We start from the raw sequence: 22,794 nt of genomic DNA, 5'->3' as shown, positions 1-22,794 counted from the left end.
AAACTGAAGTTGGAGGAGTTTCCTGGTCTCCGGCATTGAGGTGTGTGTTACCACAATGCCAAAGAGTAAAGACATCAGCAATGATCTTAGAGAACCAATTGTTGTTGCCCATCAATTTGCGAAGGTTTAAACGGCCATTTCCAAACAATTTAAAATCCATCAGACTACAGTGAGTAAGATTATTCACAAGTGGGAAACATTCCAGACAGTTGCCAATCTTCCCAGGGATAGATATCCAAGAAAATTCACCCCAAGGCCAGACCATGCAATGGCCAAAGAAATTGCAAAAAAACAAAGAGTTATATCTCAGACTCTACAGGCTTCAGTTAGCATGTTAAATGTTAAGATTCATGACAGTGCAATTAGAAAAAGATTGAACAAGTATGGCTTGTTTGGAAAGGTTGCGAGGAGAAACCCTCTTCTCTCTAAAAAGGTCATAGCAGCACGGCTGAGCTTTGCAAAGTTGCATCTGAACAAATCATATGAATTCTGGAACACTGTCCTTTGCACAGACCAGACCAAAGTGGAGTTGGTTGGCCATAATGCAGTGACACGTTTGACGAAAACCAAACACAGCATATCAGCACAAGCATTTCATACAAACCGTCATGCACGGTGGTGGAAGGGTGATGATTTGGGCTTGTTTTGCAGCCACAGGATCTGGACACATTCCAGTCTTTGAGTCGACCATGAACTCATCTATATATCAAAGTATTCTAGGGCAGGGGTGGTAAGTGAGGACTACCTATGCTTGTCCTTGATCAGGTTGTAGATCCCCCCTCACCCCCATTCCACCCTCCTTCCTCATATGTGCTTTATCTTCGCTATTAATTTTGTGAGAAGCCCCCCTCCTCCCCAGGAAGAATGAAATATTTTGGGGAATGTTAAAAGAGGCAGAATATTATATTTCCCCAAAGGAAAAATGGAGAAAAAAAATCTTAACAAAGGCAGAAAGAAGCCCTAACAGTCTTTAGACATGGATATTTGGTTCCCATTAAGAAAGACTGGGCCAATTTATTCACAAACAAAACACCTTCAGATCCAGTTGATGGGATTAAGAAGGACAGGACAGGACTTTTAGGACATAACAAGATTAACCCAGGACCATTAGAATAGCAAAAGACTATATTGCACAATCCCCTGGTGCATTTCAAACACAAAACCCCAAAGAATGTATAAAAGTCCACCTATCCCAACCCCTTTTTGTCAGCTGTCCCTGAACAACATGATGCTGTTGGTTCTGCTCATCAGTAAACAGAATCCTTTCGGCTTCCGGTGGCTCCACGATCACCAAACGGACGCGCCTTCAGGAGCTCCAGCCCCGTGATTTCGTTAGCCGCTAGAACAGCGAAAACCGGCTGTTCAGCGGCTTGAAAATCTCCCCCTGGGAAAAAGGGGGAGAGAAGAGCCGAAGGGTCTGGGTAGAGCTCCCCCAGACCCCCAGGTTTGTCTTTTTAAGCCTGGGGGTTGCAGGGTGAGCTCCCTGTAAGCCCTTCATTGCTCCGAATCCGGGACGAGTCTGCTTCATGCAGACAGAGGCATCGCGTCCACACCAGCAACACAATTTTAAGGATCATAAAGAATTTGAACTTTGGGTGCTGGCAGAGCAAATCAGGAGAACAAAAACAACAACAACAACACAAGTAACATTTTAACTCCGTTTAAAAATGCAGAAAATGGCGCCTGAGGGCGTGAAAGCAAAAGCTATTAGTGAAAGTGCTTGTTAACGCTTGTTAACGCCTGTAACATTGATACAGCTACTGGATTACACCCTAAGAAAAAGATTTAAAGTGGAAGCGGCATGGAAAAGAATTTGGTATTGACCTCAATTAATTTACATCTTTACACTGTGTGGAAAATAGTTGGATTTGTCGACCTGATAGCTGGATAAATATAAAGTGAAGACTGAAACATGGCTGACATCAGGGCTGGGGGATCACTGTTTGGTGAATCAGCAAATTCTCAAGTTGTGACTGTAAAGGTTTTTCACGAACTTTTAGACTCTTTTAACTCTGCTCTTTTGGAATCAATTGAAAGAACTTTTCAAAAATATAGCTTGGAGAATTATAATTATTTTTTATTTTATTTTTATTTCATTTTATTTCTATACCGCCCTTCTCCTGCGGGTCTCAGGGCGGTGTACAGCCGAGATAAAACATAGCATATAAAATTTAAAAACAGTTTAAAAAACAATTAAATAATTTTGGCCCAAAATTAAAAAAACAACCCAATTAAAACCGAATTCAATTAAAACTGAGAGGATGGGATCAAGCCAGCCCGGCTAGATGGAATAAGTGTGTTTTCAGGGCCCGACGAAAAGTCCGGAGGTCTGATATCGTGCGTATCTCAGGGGGTAGGTCATTCCAGAGGGCAGGTGATGCCACAGAGAAGGGTCTCCCCCTGGGGGTCGCCAGCCAGCACTGTCTGGCTGACGGCACCCTGAGGAAGCCCTCTCTGTGCGAGCGAACCACTCAGTGGGAGGCTATTGGCGGCAGAAGGCGGTCTCACAGATACCCTGGCCCTAAGCCATAATGATTTGCCCACAGTGGTGTTATGGTAAGGTTAGTGGACAATAAATTTTATAAATAAATACACTGAACAATCAAAACATTCAATAGCTATTGTTAAAAAAGTGCTGGGTTAAGCACAGTTGAACCTGGTGAATACAGGGATGGGGGCACTAATAGGAAAACACGGTGCTTGTTAGCTAGAAATGGAAGTAAAACAACCCAGAAACGACTAGAGACACATAAATCCGATCTTGTTGCCCATAAAACATCAGGTCCATAAGAGAAGAATTGAGTTGGGGGACCTTGGAGGTCTTCTAGTCCATCCCCTGTTCAGGCAGGAGACCCTATTCCATCCAGAACAAATGGATGTCCAATCTCCCCTCAAAACCCTCCAGTGACGGAGCAGCCACAACCTCTGGACAGAAGCCATTCCCAAAGAATCAACCTCCACTTGAAAGAGGCTTTTTCAAGCTTCCCACCAGCAGAAATTGCAGCCACCAGTTCCACAGCCTGCAGCACCAGTGGGCTTCCATTTGGGGAGGGAAGGAACCTGCAGCAGCAGCAGCTGAGAGGCTTCAGCCCAGTTGCTTCTCCGCTTCCAGGTGGTGGAGGGAACCGAACAGCCCGACTTGCTCCCGGACTCTCCTCCCACCTGCAGCCCTCAACTCACCTGACAGCTGCTGCTTCGACCCTGGGAAGAGCACAAGAGCCGCTCTGCACTCCACTTTCCTCCCATGAGTCATCCGGAAGAGAAAGTTGCTCTGCGTTTCTCCTCTCCTCCCCTCCTTTCTAGCAATGAAGTACTCAATGGTTTAAAAACTCCTTTTTCAAGCTCAAGCACTGATTGCTCTGAAGTGTGGATGGCTTTCTAGGCACAGACGTTGCCTGACCGCCATCTAGCGACAGGAGGTGGAAAAACACGCTTTGTCCAATCTCCACCAAAGCGTTTGGAAGAGGTTTTCACTGATTACATGGCAGCAGGTCCTTTTCGACTCCTAGCAACCGACCTTTGCAACTGAATCAAGTGAAATAGTGAAACGTGACGCTTTGGTGCTTATGGGTCAGTCTTGATGCCTGGCCTTGCAGTTTCCTTGGCAAGGGTTTTTGGGAGGGGGTTCCCCCCCCCCTGTCCTGCTTCCAAGGGCTGAGAGGACTGGCCAAAGTTGAGCAGATGGTTTTGCCCTTTAGGTGGGACTGGAACTGAGCGTTTCTCTGTCTCCAACCTGGTGTCTTCACCACTACACCAAACTGGATCTTCTCCCTCACCACAAAACATACCCATTACATTACATTGACCTGTTCCTGCTGTGCCCACAAGCCAATTCAAGGATGCAGCTTTCAAGATGAATCAATCAGAATAGATCTGGAAGGGATCTTGGTGGTCTTCTAGTCCAACCTCCTTGTCGTGGAGGTTAAATCAATGTACCATAAAACCTTATCTCTATAACAACTGAGACTTACTAGCAGTTCAAAATAAACTGTTTGAAGAAGGAGTCTTTTAATACATCAGATCTACCTCTGATCCCTAATCAGAAATCTCCTAACTGCCAACCTACTGATGACTAACTGTCTTCAGAACTGCCTTTCAACTGCATACTGACTGCAGAACTGCCCTTTAGAACTGCCCTCTACCTGACATTTAGAACTGCAGAGCTGCCCTCTAACTGACAACTAACTGACTACTAACTGACAATAGTTTTCGGTCAGGAATCTCCTTTTATACTGTCACAGTGACAGTTAGGGGAGGGAATATAAAAGCCAGGGAGTTTCAAACCCATTAGCCACTTTCTGATTGGCTTATTTACTTGTCCATTCCAAATGCCATTAATAGGCACAGCAAATGAGAAATAACTTTTCTCTAACACGCCTGGATCCAGGAGACCTTATTTCAGACAAATGACTATCCAGTCTATTTTTAAAAACTTCCAGTGATGACCCATCCACAACCTCTGAAGGCAAGCTGTCCCACTGGTTAATTCTTCTCCCTGTTAGGAAATTTCTCCTTAATTCTAAGTTGCTTCTCTCCTTGGTTAATTTTCATCCAATATTTCTTGTCCCGCCTTCTGGTGCAGAATTTACACATAATTGCAAACCAGTGCCATCCCCAAATAACTGTGATGGCCACCACTTTGAGGAACACTTGTAACTCTACTTTTTCAGCACCAGTGTCATTTTGAAGGCTGAGTAGTAAGCGGTAAGCGAGGACTGTCCTTCTGACTGTCTTTCTGCAAAGGGATCACATGCAATGCAACCTAGTAAAAAACATTGTAACTGTCTTTTTGAATGGTGTAGGTGAAATGTGGGTTAGGAGCAGGGAGATAACGCTTTGTGTTCTCCACTCAGTCATGGAACATCCACAGTGATTATCCACACAGACCACTGAGTTACATTCACTACTAATCTCTGAGATGCTCCTGCACCTCAATAGTTGTATAGAGAGCTTAAAGTCTTGTTGTAAGGAAACAGAGAGAACAAGCTGAATTGGGCCTGTGTGGACACAAGAGGAAGAATCAGACAGGAATTTCTGGACCAGTGAGTCAAAGTGTTTACATTCCCTGACCATATCTTACAGAGTGCATAGTTGCCATACTGACTTTCTAGGCAGGGATAAATAAGGCTTCCCAAATGGGGTTATCAAAAATATTCCAACATCACGCTATACTCTATAGGGTGCTTGCCTGTTTCTATATCTTTGTAATGTAATGGGCTAACGGTATATAAACTGCGGTTCTGCTTTAGGTCAGGGCTGCTCAGAAAGCTGCCAATGCTTTGGTGGAATCCATTGTGCAGAATGTGTCAAGCGTCAGGTGTTTACCAGAGCTGAAAAAGACTTTTTCACAACAATACTAGAAGTCTCCATTGGACAAGGTGACCTGGCCTAATAGGGGGGAGGGAAAACTTGAACTTTAACTATGTGGGTTTGCGCAGGAAACAGTCAGATCTGCCTTTGCCCTCATCTTTGCCGATATGATGTACTCATTAAAGTTTTCCATTAAGGGATTGTATCGTTTCAGCCATGCTTGCTTTGGCTGGGTTCAACACAGTGATTGTTGGCATGCTTAATATATGCTGAAATCATTTGGTTGCTTCAGATGAGGTAGGTTTGGCCACAATATTCTCTTCCTTTGTGCTTCTCCCTTTTCTCTCTCTTCCTCCCTATTGACTGCTAGGGAGTAGTCATGTTGCTCTCACTGAGATGTTTACGATGTCCGCAAGGGTGTGCGTGTGTGTGTGTGAGAGAGAGAGAGAGAGAGAGAGAGAGAGGAAGGGAGGGAGGGAGAGAGAGAGAAAGAGGAAAAACACCCTGAAGAAGGAAATGCTAGTTGTCAAGAAATCTGCAATCATTAATCCTTTAAATCATCAGGCATTGAGTGCCACCCCAAAGAGACCTTGGTTAACTTGTTCTGCAGCTGTGTCCTTGATGTCCTTCTAACTTACTTGTTGTTCTGGGAGTCTCCCACCATCAACAGTGTTTCCTCAGAGAAGTCACAGACCTGCCACAGGGAATATGCAGCCGCAGGAGGAGGAAGTGGACTTTTGACTCTGCTCCAAGGAGCTTGGTGGGTCCCTACAAACTATGGTGTATGTGCGGGTGTGTTCCCGTTGTACATCTGCTGTGGGATATGAGATCCCTGGGCAGCAACAAGTTAGACACATGGCCTGTTGGTCCCGTCTCATTCCCTGGGATCCCACCTGGCCCAAGGAGCCCTTAAGTGGGAGTCTACCATGACGGTCTGTTTACTGCTTGCCACCTGGGCATTGAGAAAATCTCCCTGCTCCTCTGCACACATGAGTAACATGGAAGGGAAATGTTGGACTGGATTTCTCTGAGGAATGGACTTCAGAGCAGGATCAGTTTCAAAGGAAGTTTTTATTCTGGTCAACAGAACAGAGATAATTTCCATATAAGAATGTGAGATGACAATTTCTCAACAGAGAAAAGGGTGAAAAGTGCAATTATATGATTTTTCTTTTTTCAATTCCCTTCCTCCTTCTCTATCATTTGTTTTTGTTTGCCTTGTACATTTATTAGGTTAAAATTTTGAATTAAAAAAAGAACTCTTCCGGTTTGGCATCACAGCGAGACAGTCGGGGAAATAGCGGCCTCTGATGAGTCCCGCGAAAACCCCAACTGCCGAACTGCCACTGATTCCGGTCTTCAGACCAGAACCGTCCTGCAGGGATGGGGAAGAAAGAGAGGCACCTTGGACGACCAAGAGGAATGGGCAAATTCCTCGGAGGTCGGTGGGAAGTCTCTGTGAGTCGGTAACGGGGGGCAGCAGCCATGGTGGCTGCCACGAAGATGGGACAACCGGACTAAGAAATGTGCTGGAGGAGAGTGGAAAAGAACAGAGCTCTTTGAAGCTGGTTGACTGACAACCAACCCAGGCATGTAATAATGCTTGGAGCAATATTTTTAACTATAAGACCCCTAGCTAAAAATAGCGACTGAACAACAAAGGGGCAATGAAAATTCTGAAATGAAATGTTAATCAGACAAAGTCCCAACCGGAAATTGACTTTGGAATAGAATTAACTGAAAAAACCCAAATATTGAGATTTGACTAAAAGACTGGCTAAAGTTTTAAATTTGAATTGGACTTTTAAAAAGATGATTTGATATTTTTAAAATTAAAAAGTAAAGAGGAAAAGTCTTGATAGAAAATCGATTGATGAATAGATCCAACTGAAAAAAATTAAATATTGGGACAAGGTTCAAAGACTGGACAAAGTTTTAAATTGGAACTTTAAGGGGAAAAAAAACCAGATTTAATACTTTTAAAACACAGAAAAAGAAGAGAATCAAATAGGACTTATATAATTGTAACAAAATGGATACTTGCATGACTAATGGAAATTGTGGATTGAAGAGAGACACCTTCTGGTTTAAAAAGGAACATTGTAACTTGCGTCTTGTTTTGGAACATTGTGAATACTACAGATAATAGCCGTGGGATCTTGGTGGAGGAGGTGTTCTTTGTCTGTAGATGGCTCGACTTTGGCGAAAAAAAAAAAGGAAAAGATAACAGAACTTTTATAATTGATACTAATTGGTGCAGGAATGAAAGAAGTCAACAGGCATAGGAACGAAAGAAGAAATAACTGATATATGTTGCTTGGAATAGAAGTAAGAAAAAGAACTAAAATGATCTACGGAGGATGTAAATTGAGGACATTGAAATTCAAAAGAAATATATGCTAACAGATGAGAAAATAAGATATAGATGGCTGGAAAAAAGAAGATAAACATGTGATTAAAAATGGAAAGCAATGTATAGACGGATAGTAATAATAAAAAGGAGGTCTTTATAGATGAATAAGCATTGAATATGAATATGTGAAGAATATGTTATAGAGATATAAAATTGAAATAAGGAGGGAAGGTAGAATATAAGAGAAATAGATTATGTTAAATTTATTAACTCATAAGTGGATGTGTTTAATATAAGAACTAAGTCTCATTGTTAAATTGTTATAAAGATGATAATGATAATATGAAAAATAAGATGATTATACTGGGTGTAACAGTAATATTAAAGATGTTAATCTGAGATTAACAGCTAAAAGAAGATGATAAAATGAAGGTGATATGCTGGGACAAATAGTTAAAATAAAAATGACTATATTGGAATTAATAATGAAATGATTATGTTGGGAGTAACAGTAAAATAAGATCTATGCTGAGATAAATAGAAAAATGAAGATGATAAATATTAACAGTTAAAATATTGTGTAAATATTCTTAGTAATTGTAAGGATTTATATTTTTAACATATCTTCATTTAAGCTAAAAAAGAAAAGAAAATTGAAATGATATTGGGTTAGGATTTTAAGATTTACGTAATGGGTTTTAGGATAATGGCATTGTTGAATAGATAGAATTCAGGGTAATAATGATGTAAAATATTAAGTTGTGTTATTTGAAAATTAAGATTGAGGTGAAACAATAGAAAGGTAATTGTTTTGAGTAAATCATTATAAATTAGGCATTTCTCTTTGTTTTATTTTTATTGTTATAATTTATTTATTTATTTATATTTAAATTTATATACCGCCCTTCTCCCGAAGGACTCAGGGCGGTGAACAGCCAAAGGTAAAAAACATAGAATACAAAAATTTAAGAGTAATTTAAAAACATATTAAACAATTTTGGCCCAACAATTAAAATACCCCATTTAAAATTAAAATTAAAATTAGGCAGTTGGAGAAGTTAGGCCAGCCCGGCTTGTTGAAATAAAAAAGTCTTGAGGGCCCAGAGGAAAGTACGTAAATCCGGAATCCTCCATATCTCCAGGGGGAGCTCGTTTCAGAGGGCAGGTGCTCCCACAGAGAAAGCTCTCCCCCTGCGGGCCACCAGTCGACATTGTTTGACCGACGGCACCCCGAGGAGCCCCTCTCTGTGGGAGCGTACTGGCCGGTGGGAGGCTCTCGGTGACAGAAGGTGGTCTTGTCCTGGTCCTAAGCCATGGAGCGCTCTAAAGGTGGTCACCAACACCTTGAATCGCATCCAGAGGACTACCGGAAGCCAGTGCAGCTTGCGCAGGAGAGGTATTACATGGGAGCGCCATGACGCTCCCATAATCACCCACGCGGCCGCATTCTGGACCAGCTGGAGCCTCTGGGTGCTCTTCAAGGGGAGCCCCATGTAGAGAGCATTACAGTAGTCCAGGTGGGAAGTTTTTACTTTAGCTTTTATTTATGTTTTTACTTTGGCTGTGCACCGCCCTGAGTCCTTCGGGAGAAGGGCGGTATATAAATCTGATAATAAATAAAATAAAACAAATAAATAAGTGACGAGGGCATGAGTGACCGTGTGCAGGGAGTCCCGATCCAGAAAGGGACGCAACTGGCGAATCAGGCGAACCTGATAGAAAGCCTGGCCACGGCCGTCACATGTTCTTCTAAGGACAGCCGTACATTCAGGAGGACATCCAAATTGTGAGCCCTCTCTGTGGGGGCCAACGACTCGCCCCCAATAGTCAGAGATGTCACCAGCTGACTATATCGGGACGCCGGAAGCCACAGGCACTCGATCTTGGATGGGTTGAGCTTGAGCCTGTTTCTCCCCATCCAGATCCGCACGGCCTCCAGACACCGGGACATCACATCAAGGGCATCACTGGGGTGGTCTGGGGTGTAGATGTACAGCTGAGTGTCATCAGCATACTGATGGAACTTCACCCCGAAACCACGGATAATCTCATCCAGCAGCTTCACATAAATGTTGAACAGAAGGGGCGAGAGGACCGACCCTTGCGGTACCCCACATACAAGGTGCCTCGGGGTCGACCTCTGGCCCCCTGTCAACACAAACTGCGACCGGTCAGAGAAGAAGGAGGAGAACCACCGCAACACAGTGCCCCCCACCCCTAACCCTCCAACAGGCGCAGCATGATACCATGGTCGATGGTATCAAAAGCTGCTGAGAGATCTAATAGGACCAGGACCGAGGAACAACCCCTGTCCCGAGCCCTCCAGAGATCATCGACCAATGCGACCAATGCCATTTCCGTGCTGTACCTAGGTCTGAAGCCTGACTGGAATGGATCAAGATAAACCGCTTCATCCAGGTACTGGGGGAGCTGTCACACCAGCACATTCTCAACAACCTTCGCCACAAAGCAGAGGTTGGAGACTGGATGGTAATTTGCTAAAACAGCTGGGTCCAGGGAGGGCTTCTTGAGGAGGGGCCTCACCACCGCCTCTTTCAAGGCAACGGAAAAGCAACCTTCTCTCAAGGAAGAGTTGATAATCCTCTGGAGCCAGCCTTGTGTAACCTCCCGGGAAGCCAGCACCAGCCAGAAGGGACACGGGTCCAATAAACATGTGGCTGCGCTGAGTCTACCCAGCATCCTGTCCACGTCTTCGGAGGTCACTGAGTCAAACTCCTCCCAGATAACACTCTCAAGACCAGCCTCCATCACCCCACCTGCATCTACCCAGTCAGAGTCCAAGCCTTCCCAAATTTGAGCGATTTTGTCATGCAGATACTGCACAAAATCCTCAGCCCTACCCTCCAAGGGGTCTTCCTGCGCTCCCAGATGAAGCAGGGAGCGGGTCACCCTAAACAGGGCGGCCAGGCGGTTATCTGCAGACGTGATAAGAGCGGAAAAATAATTAAATTTTGCCATTTTTATCGCCACTAGGTAGGTCTTAATATGAGACCTCACCAGTGTTCGGTCAAATTCGGAAAGGCTAGCCCTCCAACTGCTCTCCAGGCGTCTTTTCCGGTGCTTCATCTCCCTCAGCTCCTTGGAGAACCAGGGAGTAAGTGAGATCGGCGCTGGGTCAGAGGCTGCAAAGACATGACACGGTCCAAAGCGCCAGCGGCCGCCCTATTCCAGGCGGCCACCAGGTCTTCAGCTGGGTTGTGAGCCAGAGCCTCAGGGAATGGCCCAAGCTCCATCCGGAACCTATCAGGATCCATCAGGCACCTGGGGCGGAACCACCTAGTCGGTTCCGCCTCCCTGTGGCAGGGTATAGCAGTCTGAAGGTCAAGTTAAAGGAGAGAATGATCTGACCATGACAAGGGTTCAATCACTATATCCCCTATATCTAAACCATTCAGCCACTTGCCAGAGATAAAAACCAAGTCCAGAGTGTGTCCCCCTGTGTGAGTAGGGCCATGAACTAACTGGGTCAGGTCCATGGCCGTCATGGAAGCCGAGTCACCTCAGACTTTTCACTGATAAATGGCAGGTTGAAATCCCCCATAACCATAAGCCTAGGGGTATCAACCGCCACCCCGGCTATCACGTTGAGCAGTTCAGGCAGGGCCACCAACACGTGGCAGGGAGCCAGGTATTATAAGATGGTAATTAGTGGAGATTTGGATAAAGCTTTTATTAAAGAGGAATTAGTAATTGTACCTACTTTTGACTAGATCAATGGCTCGTTCTGAAAAGAAGTATTTTTTGTTTATGTTTCAAAAAAAATTTTTTTTTTCAAAAAAAAATTGAATTAAAAAAAGGAATGTGTATGAAAGAGTGGTGTGACCTTGATACATTTTTTTATGCACATCTGTATTACCAACATTTTTTCCAACTGTTTGAAATGCCTTTTGGAAACATTTCTCTTACCACAAATAGACAAGTCATCTACTCCTGTTAAGTCCCCTTTTCTAGCCCTGCTGGGTATGTGACTTTCTCGCTTTGACCTAATGGAGACTTCGGTGTATGCAAAGTTATAGACACACAAGGCATTTAGCATCAGTGTGCTTGGAAGCATCTCTGGGCAGTACGAATGAAGTTGCCTCCCTTTGAGCCTCTGACCCACTGATCCTCCTGGGTCCTAAATCCTTGGGAACCACAAGAAATCAGCCATAAAGTTTTGGGGAGGTTTGGATCTCCACTGAGTCACCCCTAAGAAAGTGCAAAATCTATACATCAGCTTTCTGCAAACTGATGCCCTCCAAGTCTTTTGCCCAAAATTTGGGAGTAATAAGACTGAAGTCTAACTCCTGCACAGATTGGAAAGGCTGCTTAGAGCAACTCTTTCCTTTAGTGAGATTTAGGTTCTGCAAGGATGCAGATAGATAAAATATCTCCTATCTAGACGTGATTTGGAAGCAAGGAGAGTGGATGTTTCCAGCTATTGGTCCATGTTTCATTATTCTATTGATAGGATGAAGCTGGAAATCATTTGGCAGCTGTGCACACAAACAAGACCTTCATTAGGGAGGTGGTGTTTACGGTATTCCCTAATCTTGAGAAGCTAAGTAAGTTAAGCTTCACTCTTCAAGGTTCGCTCAGTTGCAAAAGTAGGTTTTGGGGAGTTATCCTGCACTCCCATTTCTCTGCCGTTTCCTTGGCAAGGTTTTTTGAAAGCAGATTTCCCCTTTCCAAGGCCTGAGAGGACTGGACAGGCAAAGATCTCTGAGATGGCTTTGTGCCTAAAGCAGGACTGGAAATGAGCGTCTCTCAGGCTGTAGCGTGGTGATCACCAAACTGGGCTTTCTTCGTCCCCACAAAATCTATACATTCAGTTGTTCCTGCTACTCCAGCTCCAAATTCAAGGCTGCAGCTTTCAAGAGCCAGTATCCTCCAAACAACACCTACTTTCCACCTTTCAATCTCAGCTTCAAATTTTGATTCTGAGGAAATGGACCGTTCATCTGAGTGGGGACTTATGGCTTTTGACCTCGTCCGGTAAACCATGCCCTTCGACTCTTAGGTTGGCTTTATTTAATGTTGCTTGATATTGTTATATAGCCATGTGAGATTCAGAGGCTTTGGGATCGTTGCAAGGGTTTCCGACTCCTAACTATGATGAGACATAATAAAGATGGTACACTAAAATATGACACCAAGGAAAGAAAAAAGGAAAATTGATTAAATATATTTTTACTGTTTTAAATTTTAGAAATTTTGCATATAATTAAATTTGAAATCAGTTGGACTTAAGACTCAGGTCAAGACCCTCTTGGATTCTCCACACACACCTGGCCTGGTCCTGGCTGTTGGGTGTCCTTCATGTAATGAGATCTACTAAAAAAAAGTGTAACCTGACTTTTTGAATGGTGTTGGGGAAATAGACAAACTTGGAATTCTTTGGTGCCTCATTCCTGACACAATCTGAACAGACATGCTTGGTGCACTGAATTCCTGGAACTGTTAAGAAAAGATGAACTTTGAAACCCTGCTACTTCTCATCTCCTCTCATTCTCTCCTTATATGAGGAGCTACAATCTCTAACTATAGTTTGAATGCTCCAATCCCCAAGAGATACTGGCTGGAAAATTTTGGAGCTGAAAATCTCAAGGGCACCCAGGGAGAAAAAGGCTGGGACTCTGTACGTGGGATTTCTATCATCTACCATGATAAAAATGAAAAGAACACTCCAAAACAGATTTTTACATCATTGCCCAATTTCTACAAAAATAAATATCCAGCAACTTCTTATGCTGAAGGCCAGATAGCCATGATCAAAGTAATATGTTCCAAATTTTTCTTTCCTCCTCCACATTACAAATTCTTTGTAGTCAACTTAAAGGGTCAATTTCTCAGCTGGATTTCCAATGGGACATTAGAAATGAAATTCAAGCCTTCTCTACACTTATCACTTGAGGCCTCGTGTGGATTTTCCTGTGTGCGATAAGGGTGGAAGGTTTCCTGAAACACTGTCCACATTTGAGGCACTCAAATGGTTTCTCCCCTGTGTGTATACCGGCATGATTTATAAGGCTCACCCTAATACTGAGATCTTTCCCACAGTCAGGACCTTTAAAGGGTTTCTCTCCTGTATGAATCCTCTGGTGTTGAACCAGGCTGTAATTATGATTGAAACTTTTACCACAGTCAGGACATTCAAAGGGGTTGCTCTTCTTTGTGAGTCCTCTGGTGTGTCACAAGGGTGGAATGCTGACTGAAACCTTTTCCACAATCAGAACATTCAAGCGGTTTCTCCTTGGTGTGAGTCCACATTGCCATGCTCGCTAAAGCATTTACTGCATTGGGAGGACTTATAGGGCTTCTCTCCTGTGTGGGTCTTTCCAAGAACCACAACGGAGGAGTTCTGATCAGAGGTTTTGCCACATTTAGAGTATTGTATGGCTTTTCTCCAGTCGTGATCCTCTCAGGCATAATCAGCTGTGATTTGCAAGTTGTATCTTTCCCACAACAGGCACATCTATGGGGCTTTTCCACAACTAATATTCCTGAGGAGGTCCAAAATATGGATGCTCCCTTGTTTAGTGATGCTTTGATTCAAGCTGTTTTCTTGCTCCCAGAGCGAGGCCTGCAACACTCTCTGCTCTACGTGGCTTTCCAATTGACCTTTTCCTCCCCAGTAACTTCCCGATATTTCCCTCTTTTGCTCAATGGAATAATTATTTCTCTTGACTTTTCGTGTAACGTATGCTTGAATTTCACACTCTACATTTCCCAGCTAGAAATATCTTCTTGATTTTCTCTAGTTTCTCTCTCACCTGCTGAAGAAGGTGAAGAATTGTAGGATCTATGAAGGAAATGGAAAATATTTTGATTTCTGGACTTATTTGCTTTGCTATTCAATATTGCTTGTTATCCTCAGTTGTCCAGAGTGCTCTTATTGCCTTCCTCTTTGTCTTCAAATAAAAGGGTATCTTTAATGGTTGCAGAAGATGAGGAAAAAAAGGAAAGCAGTTTACATTAGAATGAAAAAGCAAACATGCCACAATCCTCCAATAGGTTCTTATATTAATCATGATTCATTTGACACATGGAAGACTACCCAGATCCAAGTTCCAATATCCATTCAGTGATGAAATTCACTTGTTGACTGGGTCAATCACAAATTCTTAGCAATGCAGAGGGTTGTTTTCAAATACAGTTCAATAAAAAAGGAAGTACAGACTCTTTGATTTCTAGTGGTTTTACTTATCAGGTGTCATAAACATCATCGCAACAGAACAGAAGAGAATAACAGAATTGGAAGGTACCTTGGAGGTTTTCTAATCCAGCCTCTGGTCAAGCAGGACACCCCATTTCAGACAAGTGGCTTTCTCGTCTCTTCTGAAAAGCCTCAAATGATGAAGCACAACTTCTTTTTTAAAAAAATATTTATTTTATTTTATTTTAATACAAACAATCCATCTTCCATTAAACAGCGTGTCATCTGGGTACAAATGTCTTGTGTAATAACAATTAAAATTTACAGCCATGTTCATGATTTGTATGCTTTTAACTTAATACTGATAAACATGGCTTATCTAATACTATAACACCGAGATGGCGAACCGCTGGCACGTGTGCCACGTGTGACACGCGTAGCCATATCAGTGGGCACACCAGCTCAGCTCTGGGGTGCATGCGCGCGCCGGCCAGCTGATTTTTGGGCCTTCTGGGCCCACCAGAAGTAGGGAAACAGGCTGTTTCCTGCCTCCGGAGGGGCTGGGGTTGGGGGTGGGGAAGGCCCATTTTTCTTTTTACCTGGCTCCACATCCTCTCTGTGCATCTGCGGAGGGTGAAAACAGCCTTTCACACTCCCTCAGGCCTTTGGAGGGCCTCCGAGGAGTGAGAAAGGCTGTTTTCGCCCTTCCCAGATAAATAGGGAGGATCTGGAACCAAGTAAGAAAGAAAAAACGGCCTACCAGGCCATTGCATGCCGGGAGCGGGGTGGGGAGGGGGGGGTTGCGTGCCCATGCGCAGGGCAGGGCGCATAGAATTATCAATGTGGCCACACACGCGTGTGACCTTCCCCTGCCCCCCCTCCTGGCTTGCGATGGCAAAAAGTTAGCCATTACTGCTATAACAATTCTCTTCTTAGCTTATTTAATTCTATTAATATATTTTCTATATTTTACTAATCTACTTTTATTTCTAACTTGCATATTTATTCTCTAACCATCTGTAAAATAGTTCCCATACAATATAATATTCAGTTTATTCATTCTCTTTAATTGCAAGTGTTAACCTATCCATTTCTGCACATTCTAATATTTTCCTAATCACATTCTCATCCGTAGGAATCTCTTCATTTTTCCAATTTTGTGCAAATATAATTCTAGCTGAAGTTATTACATGGATAATCAAGTATACATTCTCTTTACTTATAAGCTTCTGGAAAAATCCCCAACAAAAATATTTCAGGTTTATATTTTTGTCCAGTATTTTTTGGCTTTTGTACATTTCCACCACATATGATAATACAACGTAGATGTCTGGTGACCTTTCCAACATTTAGGTGATTTGTCTTTAAACATCTTTGCCAATTTGCTGGTGGAAAATGCCATCTATAAAACATCTTATACAAGTTTTCTTTATAAGTGGTTGACATTGTTAATTTGTAATTTCTATCCCATAGTTGCTGCCATTTTTCTAATTCTATTGTATAACAAATTTTTTTTGCCCATGCTATCATTCTTCACTTGTTCTTCTAATTTGATACCCAATAAATAGCTATAGTTTATCACCCTCTCTTCTGTTCCTGTTAATCTTATCCAATTCTGTCAAATCCATATAAGAACCATATAATTTAGTATCTTTTTCATATCTAGATTGTATTTGCAATTGTGTATACCAAACCATATCAATCCCTTGCTCTTTCAACTCCTGTTTAATTTTGAGCTCACCCTTTTCATTCAAAATGTCTTTATATCTAACAATATTTCCCATACTAGTGATACTATCATGGGGCCAAATTTATATATATCTTTTTAATTGTATTTTAATGTTTGTAGTTTATGTTTTTACTTGGCTGTTCACCGCCCTGAGTCCTCAGGGAGAAGGGCGGTATACAAATTTTAAAATAAATAAATAAATAAATTAAATAAATAAATACTAGCAGGATATCCGTACTTTGCTATGAAACTATGTGATGGGGCTTGATAAATTGACACTTGGAGTTTGAAAATTAATGAGTAGTTACGATTGGCCTCTCCTCTCCCCTTCACTCCCTCAGCCTTGCCCCACAGAATCCTCCCCTATCCTATCCTATCTCCTTCTCTCCCTCAACGTTGCCCCACAGAATCCTCTCCTATCCTATGCCCTCCCTCAGCCTTGCCCCACAGAATCCTCCCCTATCTTATCCCCTTCTCTCCCTCAGCTTTGCCCCACAGAATCCTATCCTATCCCCTTCTCTCCCTCAGCCTTGCCCCACAGAAACATCTACTATCCTATCCCCTTGTCACAGTTTTGTAGAGTGACTAGTATCATGAGATAAACCCAGGAGCAAAACACAGCACACAGAGCCTTTAGATAATTAACAGTGGTTTATATACAACTAAATATATACATACATACATACATACATACATACATACATACATACATACATACATATACAGGGTAGATACCTTAACATACAGCTACGGACACAAGGAGAGCAATGAGATACACGACGATACGCCCTCTAATGGTCACCTATATATAGACACCTCTTAAAACAGTAACAGTCTTGTGTGGACCCCATCAGAATCTTAAACCGGCAATTCTAAATGCTGAATCATTCCCATTGCATCAGCTCTCAGTTGCCTCCGCTTACAACCTTCCATCAGCTTACAGCTATTAAATCTACAATCTCTGACACCCCTTCTCTCCCTCAGGCTTTCTATCCCCTTCTCTCCCTCAGCCTTGCTCCACAGAAGCCTGTCCTATGCTATCCCGTTCTCTCCAGAGTTATTTTCAAGTTGGGAAGGGAGTAGAACGTGTAACTCATTAGCATCAGAACGTGTTATAATATAGAAAATACTAATGCTCTGATAGTCATTTTGAAAAATCCTTTCTTAGTGAGCACCTAGAAGCCAAGAGGAACATACGTGGCAAATTTGTAGGTTCTGGATATTTCGTGATTACAGCATGAGTGGTTTTCGCTTTTATATATATAGATTTGGATGAACAAGTGCTTCGATTGTTGAAAGCCAAACTGGTATCTTCAAATAATGTTGTTCTCTAATTTTCTCCTAAACTAACAATAAAACATTTCTTACATAGTGTCTTTGAAAGTAACCATGTATCTTACTTTTCCCATACCATAAGGCATGCCAACCCAGTTGCAAATCATGTCCCTCCAATGTCAATAATCTTGTGCTTTTCAGTACAATCCATTCTTTCATCCATGTTAACATTGCTGCCTGGTAGTATAGTTCCCAATTTGGTAATCCAAAACCTCATCTAGTTATTGTGTCCTGTAACATTTTAAAATTAATTCTTGCTTTCTCCCCCTGCCAAATATATTTTAATATTACTTTATTAAGATCCTCAAAGTATTTTTTTCTCCAATCTTATCGGAATTGTTTGAAACAAGTACAATAATCTCGGGAATACATCTTAATTGTGGATATTCTTCCTATCAACAATAATTACAAACTTTCCAATTTTTCCAAATCTATCTTGATTTGTTGTATCTCCTTATAATTATCTTCCTTAATCATTACACATCTTGCTGTTAATTGAATCCCTAAGTATTTTACTTTCTTAGTAATCTGAATGTCTAATTTCTTCATTAACTTTTTTCTGTTTCTCTGTAATATTTTTCACTAAAATCTTAATTTTTTCTTTATTTATTTTCAATCCTGCCACTTCGCCATACTCTTCTATTCTTTCTATTAATTTTGGCCGTTTCTCGTGGATCTTCTAAGATAAAAACCAAATCATCTGCAAATGCCTGTAATTTGTATTCTTCCTTTTTTATTTCCATACCTTTTATCTCCTTATCCTGTCTAATACTTCTATTTAATACTTCTAGTGTCAATACAAATAATAATGGACATGGGACATCCCTGTCTTGTAGCCTTTCTGATGTTAACCTTTTCAGTCCTTTTCAAAGGTAATTTACCATCATCTTTGCGGTTTGTTTATAGTATATTGCCTTACATCATCTTGATAGATCTCTCCCCAAAGTCCATAACTTTTAATTCTGTCAGCATCAATTGCCAGTTCACATTGTCAAACACCTTCTGTGCATCAAAGAAAATCAGTACCATTTGCTTCTCTCGATGTGCTTCATAATATTCCAGTGTATTCAAAATTATTCTCATATTATCTTTAATTTGTCTCTTAGGTAAAAAGCCATTTTGATCTGCATGTATAAATTGATTTAAAAATCTCTTTAGTCTTTCTGCTATTATTGAAGCAAATATTTTGTAGTCCGGATTCAATAAAGATATCGGTCAATAGTTTTTTTATCTGATGCAAGTCTGAAACCTCTTTCAGTATGAGCGTAATGTATACTTCCATTCAAGAATTTGGTACTTTCACCTCTAACATTAATTCACTGAATACTTCCAACATTGAATTGCCTATGGAGTTTTGTAATATTTTATATAACTCTGCTTGTAGCCCATCCGGGCCTGATGTTTTGCCATTCTTTTGTCTTTTAATTGCTTCCGTTAATTCCATCATTGTTATTCTTTCTTCTAATGTTGCTTTAACTGTTTCTGGTATTCTAGTTAACTCTGCTTTTTCTAAGTATTCTTTTATTTTATCAATTGTCTCTTGATCATATAGTTTTTCATAGTAATCATGAATTATTTCCTTTTTATCGTTGTTTCGATAGCAAGAGGTCCAGTGGTGAAATCCAAAAATTTTCACTACCGGTTCTGTGGGCGTGGTTTGGTGATCATGTGACTGGGTGGGCGTGGCCAACTTGACATCACTCACATCACTCACTGATAGAGCCAGGAGCTGAACATTCTGAAGCACATTCTGCCCTTCTGAAGCCCCCAACGCTTTGAGTTTCCATCCGCCATCTGGCTTGACTGGCCAAGCAAAACTCAGAGCCTTCTCTTGCCCTGCTCTCCATCCCGGAGGGCCGCACATCCCCACCACCAATCCTCTGTACAAATCGCCCACCCTGTTTCTACGAAGGCAGACCCCCCCCCCCTTGCAGGGTGATCCAAAGAGGGGAGGGGAAAAGTCCAGGCAGATTGAGAAGGAGCAATAGGTGGGATGTGGGAAAGTGGACAGAAGCATCCGGGAAGAAGGGCTTGTTTTTTTTTAATGTGCTCAAAGCTGCCTAAAGATTGGGAAGCTCAGCTCTGGGCCCTTTCCTCCTCGGTGGCCAGTCCCATTCTAAACTTCCTGTAGAACTGCTGAGGCCAAAGGGCTTTAAACGGGGCCTGGGAACCCAAAAGCCGGCTTTCTCAGAACTTGCACAGGACTCCCTGTTGCCTGTCACCTTTACTTAGGGGTAGGGTTCGAATCCCAGAGTGAGGGGTAAAGAAGTGCCTTTTAGCTCGTTGCCAATGCCTCAGGGTTGGGGTGTGCGCTAGCTCCTCACCTGAAATCCCCGAGCCTCCATTGGCGCTGCACACGGAGCCAAAGTCTTCATAGGCAGGCCGTTGCGGGATGATGCCAGTGGCCACGTCCAGCCCCGCGCTCTCTCTGTCCCACTCAATTTGTTTCCCTTCCACGCAACTATCAATAGCTCACCCTTTAACATAATTTGTAGACCTCAAATCTCAGCATTTGCAGCTGAGGTAAATGCCAGGCTCTTCCTGGAACAACCCACCACTCTCGCCGCTCTCCCTCCCCGCCTGGCTGCAGACACCCGCCTGCCCACGTGGAGCACTGATGCACCACCGTTCACTTTCTTCCTTCTCCCACCGCAAAACGAAAGCAAACGATGGCAGTGGTGCTCCCGGAGGGCAGGCGGATGTCTGCAGCCAGGCAGGGAGGGCAGCAAGAGCAGCAGCGGTGGTCTCTTCCACGTGCAACACACGGAGGCGGTGAAGCTGGCCCCGGCACATGTTGCTGGGGAGATGCAGCAATCGCTTGGCCAGGGTGGCCTTGGCGGGGGCTGCATCGGCCTCTCCACCCACACCATGTTCCACTCCAGTCGGCTGCGGAACTACAAGTACAGCAACCTGATCTTCAGCAAGATGAAGAGCTACCTGCACCGGCCCGCCCAGGTAAGCGCCGCCACCCAGCCCAAAGGGAAAGTACCGCGGGCTCCGTGGTGGCATAGCTGGACCTGGCCCTCTCCCCACACGGGGGGCTGCCACCCCGCCAGCCGCTGCCAACTTCCGCACCTCTTGCTCTGCTTCTTCGCCAGTGGGAAGTGGCACCGAAGCTGAGCCTCCTTCCCCCGGAACACCAGACTCTGCGGGCCGAGTTCCTACAGTGGCACCGGCAGTTAAAGATAGCAGGCAGGTAGCCGGGTGGGAAGCCAGTGGACTGCTTCAGAGCCCCAAGCCCTGCGGAGCCAGTCCGGGAGGCCCAGAGGGAAGGCGCCCTTTTCTGCAGCATCCCCCTCCCCTTTGGATCACCCTGCAAGGAGGAGGCTCTGCCTTTGCAGAAACGAGGCAGGGTGAGCGAGTGGTGACCGAGGGGACCGGTTCAGCGGTGTGGCCAGCCAGTGGTCGCTACAGGTTCGTCGACCCAAGCCACATGACTGCTACCGGTTATCCTGCACTCCCATTTCCCTGCAGTTTCCTTGGCAAAGTTTTTTGATAGAAGATTTCCCCTTTCCAAGGCCTGAGAGGACTGGACAGGCCAAAGTCTCTGAGACGGCTTTGTGCCTGAAGCAGGACCTTCAGCAACCATTTACACCTTTCAATCTGAGCTTCAAATTTTGATTCTGAGGAAATGGACTGTTCTTCTGAGTGGGAACTAATGGCTTTTGACCTGGCCCTGTAGACCATCCCTTCTAACTCTTAAATTGGCTTTATTTAATTTTGCTTGATATTGTTACATATATAGCCCGAGAGTCAGAGGCTTTGGGATCATATTTCCAACTCCTAACTATAGTAAGATGAGAAATGATAAAAATGGTGTACTAAAATGTGACACCAAGGAAAGAAAACAAGGAAAATTGATTAAATATATTTTTACTATTTTAAATTTTAGAAATTTTGCACATGTTTAAATTCTAAATCACTTGGACTGAAGACACAGGCCAAGAGCCTCTTGGTTCTCCACACACTTGGCCTGGTTGTTGGGTGTCCTGCAAAGGTATCACATGAAATGAATTGTGTTTGAATTGTGTTGGTGAAACAAACAACCTTGGAATTTTTGGTGTCTTCCAATCCCAGCAAAATCAGGATAATCCATCTACATATTTGAAGGATACATGATTTAAAAAAATTAAGCCCTGGAAGAGAAGTGAAAGCACAGGAAACATCTTCCATGTGTTGGGAAGAAGGTTTTGCATTACATTCTTCCAATGTTTACAGAAATGCTGACACTTTCCTTTATTTTTCTTTCTCAAAAGCTATTCATGATTCTTACGCTGTTTTAGAAATTAAACATTATCTACTGTACAATTTTTTCCTCACATCTCCCCAAGCGGCGGCGGAGACCACAAAAGTATCAGTTCCTTGGTGCTGCTCACACCTAAGCCCTCAAAGGCTAATAAGGAGGCACCTGCAAGTGAAGGAGTTCACAACAGGAGTTGCGAATGAACCTGGAGATCCTGTGCTCAAAACCACTATCCCATTTCTCAATTCAATATTCCTACAGCTTTTCTCAATGAAGGTCACTTTGCAAGGAACAACAGACTTTACATCTGAAATTTTACACTGCTTTTGTCACTGCCCCAAACTCCCCCAATATATTTGCTATTCATATGGTATCTTCCACTTGCGTGCCTCATTCTTGACACAATCTGAAGAGACATGCTTGGCGCACTGAATTCCTAGAGCTGTTAGGAAAAAATGAACTTTTAAACTCCTTTACTAATGTTTCTCCTCTCGCTTTCTCCTTATATGTGGAGCCACAATCTCTAACTATAGTCTGAGTACTCCTATCCCAACAGATGCTGGCTGGAAAATTCTGAGGCTAAAAATCTCGGATCAAGCAAGGAAGAAAAAGGCTGGGATTCTGTATGTGGCATTTATATCATCTACCATGGTAAAAATGCAAAGAAC

The 22,794-nt window shown here is 43.0% G+C and overlaps 1 protein-coding gene across 1 annotated transcript in view; it reads left to right on the top strand.

Moving 5' to 3' along the window:
* Window positions 1–22,794, top strand: part of LOC139310059 (uncharacterized) — a 649,177-nt gene that overhangs the window by 89,123 nt on the left and 537,260 nt on the right.

This window comes from Pituophis catenifer, unplaced genomic scaffold (assembly GCF_029215685.1).
Source record: "Pituophis catenifer annectens isolate HBS135680 unplaced genomic scaffold, rPitCat1.0.hap2 SCAF_2, whole genome shotgun sequence".
Taxonomy (NCBI): Eukaryota; Metazoa; Chordata; class Lepidosauria; order Squamata; family Colubridae; genus Pituophis; species Pituophis catenifer.
The sequence above is the reverse complement of the archived record's forward strand: the minus strand, read 5'-3'. Positions and strand labels throughout refer to the sequence as shown.